Raw genomic sequence first — 2,932 nt, 5'->3', positions numbered from 1 at the left:
ATCAAAAAGATTTTCTCACACCACTGGATGTTGCAGCCAGGTTACAGTTCTTAATAACACGATGAATTCCCTTCTCAGCCTGAGACCAACCTCCCCAGTTCAAAGTCTTTGTCTTCCTAGCGTTCTTGTTGCTTCCAGAATAGGTGGGGGAGGAGAGAGGTGGTCTCATGATGCCGCTGTCCCTTATTTTATACTCTCAATTCATGTCCCTGGAAAAATACTGGCCCAGACATGTCCTGGTGGGCCTTGCTGAATCACAGAGTTGAGCAATTACCATTGTGTGGTGCTTGCACACTTTCTGTAACAGAATTGTAAACCTCCAGTTTACAATTCCCCTGCTGGTCAATGGCTGGTGATGGTCATTTAACATCCCCCTGGGTGTGAGCCAGCTCCTATGTTGTCACTGGAGAACTAACAGTGGGCAACTCCCAAACTTTCAACACATTTCAATAACAACCATATAAAAAATGTCATAACACCATATACAATTATATATATATATATATATATATATATAGTGTTATGATATTTATATATATATATATTGACAGAATTATATATATATTGACAGAAGAATGAGTTTCAGCAGATCATGACCTTTCATATGATACCTTACAAGGCATGTTTTTTATGAAATATCACAACCATATACAAAAGATGAATATGGGGGGTTACAGGATTCTATTTTGAGGTACAGTGCATCGCAGACTGATTGCTTCAACAACCCGACAGCTTCCAAAACCTCAGGCTAAATTATTATCTCAGAGTCTCTGCTTTTTTTTTTGGTGAAAGCTACATTTACTGACTGCTTTGCTCAGTGCTTCCTTGAACTCTCTGTTTCTCAGGCTGTAGATGAGGGGGTTTACCAGGGGAGTTAGGACCGTGAAGCAAAAAGAGAGCACTTTCTTCAGATCTCTGAGTGTATCACGTTTTGGTAGAATGAGGACAGTCATTATGGTTCCATAGAAAATTGTCACCACAGTGAGGTGAGAGGAGCAGGTGGAAAAAGGCTTTTGTCTCCCGGTCGTGGAAGGGATTCTCAGGATACTGACAAGGATAAACACGTAGGACATCAGGGTTAGTAGGAATGGAGGCAGGGTGAATACGGAGATTATTATGAAATCCACCAACATGCTCAGGTGAGTGTCACTGCAGGAGAGTTCCCTCAGTGGGATGGGATCACAATAGAAATGGTCAATTTCATTTGAGCATCAGAATATTAACTGTGATATGAATAATATTAAGACGGTACTGGCCAAATAACCATTTAACCATGACCCAGCAACCAGCTGGAGGCGAAACCTGTTATTCATAAGAGTTGAATAGTGCAGGGGTTTACATATCGCTAAATACCTATCATAGGACATTGCTGCTAGGAGATAGCATTCCGTAGCAGCCAGAGAGCCGTAGAAATACAGTTGTGTGATGCAGCCACTCACTGAGATGGTTCTGTCCCCAGTCAGCAGACTGGCCAGTAACCTGGGCAGGAAGGTGGAGGTGTAGCAGATCTCCAAGTAGGACAAGTTGCCCAGAAAAAAGTACACGGGGGTGTGAAGGTGTTGATCAGTCACAACAAGCACCACGATGAGAGTGTTCCCAGCCACAGTTGCCACGTAGATCACTAGGAACATTAGAAAGAGAAGAATTTGAAGGTCAGGGAGATTCCCGAATCCCAGGAGGATTAATTCTGTGACGGTCGTTTGGTTTCTCCAATCTGTGTCCGCCATGGGTTGGGGCTAGGAACAAAAAAATAAGCTGGGCAATTGAATTGGAAGAACATAGCATTAAAAGTTAATCAAGTCTTGTGAATTAATACCAGAAATATTGAGAATATCCCCTTCCTTTACTGGTTACAGGCTGAAATTTTAAGGCTAAATGTAGATTTGAGAGCAAAGTGCCAGGAGTCTCAGTCCGAGGAAAGAACATTGTTACCCATGTAGACCACCCTCTGCCATATCAGAGCAATGACTAATATAACAGTCTATATCTCTGGTAGAGAATTGGTCTGATCTGTCATATCAGACCTTGGCTATCTATCATATCCCATCTTGTGACATACCAGAGCTTAACAATGATGCTTAAGTTCTATATTTCACTTCTGTCAATAGCCAGAACCATGCCAGGTCGTAGGAGTCAAAACCAATAAGTACGTCAACTAAAATCTTGGACTCAGATTTTTTATTGAAGTCTAGTTTCCATATGTACTGATTTCTTGTTAGAAATAATGGAATGATGCGGCCTCTGGCAGGACACAACTGAGAGTATCAATTCAGGACAAATTGCTTTGAGCAGGGCAGTTACAGCCAAAGCTGGAACTCCTTTACTATTAAGGCACCAAACCAGCCAAACAGAGATGACTTTGGTTTAACTCAGTGGCTAACCACACGTCACACAAACAATTCCCTTAGATACTCCAGTTTACCAGTATCACCACCAGCACCGCTCCTTATGGGGATGACTCGTTATGAGAATCAATATCCCAGTAAAAGAAGAATGGTTCTCCCGATCCCAAAGGACCAAGCCCCAGACCCAGGTCAATATACAAATCAGATCTTACCCACAAATCACGTTGTTGCCAATCCTTTAGAATCTAAAATCTAAAGGTTTATTCATAAAAAGAAAAAATATAGATGAGAGCTAAAATTGGTTTAATGGAATCAATTACATACAGTAATGGCAAAGTTCTTGGTTCAGGCTTTTAGCAGTGATGGAATAAACTGCAGATTCAAATCAAGACCCTGGAATACATCCACAACTTGGATGGGTCATTCAGTCCTAGTTCAGAACTTCAGTTTGTAGCAAAGTTCCTCCAGAGGTGAGAAGCAGGATTGAAGACAAAATGGAGATGATGCAGCTGCCTTTTGTAGTCCTTTTGCCATGTGGCTTGTTCTTTCTTTGTCTCAGATACAAGCTACACAGCACATGGCAATGG

At 41.7% G+C, this 2,932-nt stretch overlaps 1 pseudogene; it reads right to left on the bottom strand.

Moving 5' to 3' along the window:
* Positions 1-761: 761 nt before the first annotated feature.
* On the bottom strand, positions 762-1,727 carry LOC135974642 (olfactory receptor 6N1-like; annotated as a pseudogene).
* Between the last annotated feature and the right edge of the window lie 1,205 nt (positions 1,728-2,932).

Source organism: Chrysemys picta, chromosome 12 (assembly GCF_011386835.1).
Source record: "Chrysemys picta bellii isolate R12L10 chromosome 12, ASM1138683v2, whole genome shotgun sequence".
NCBI lineage: Eukaryota > Metazoa > Chordata > Testudines > Emydidae > Chrysemys > Chrysemys picta.
This window is presented reverse-complemented; position numbering and strand designations above follow the sequence as displayed.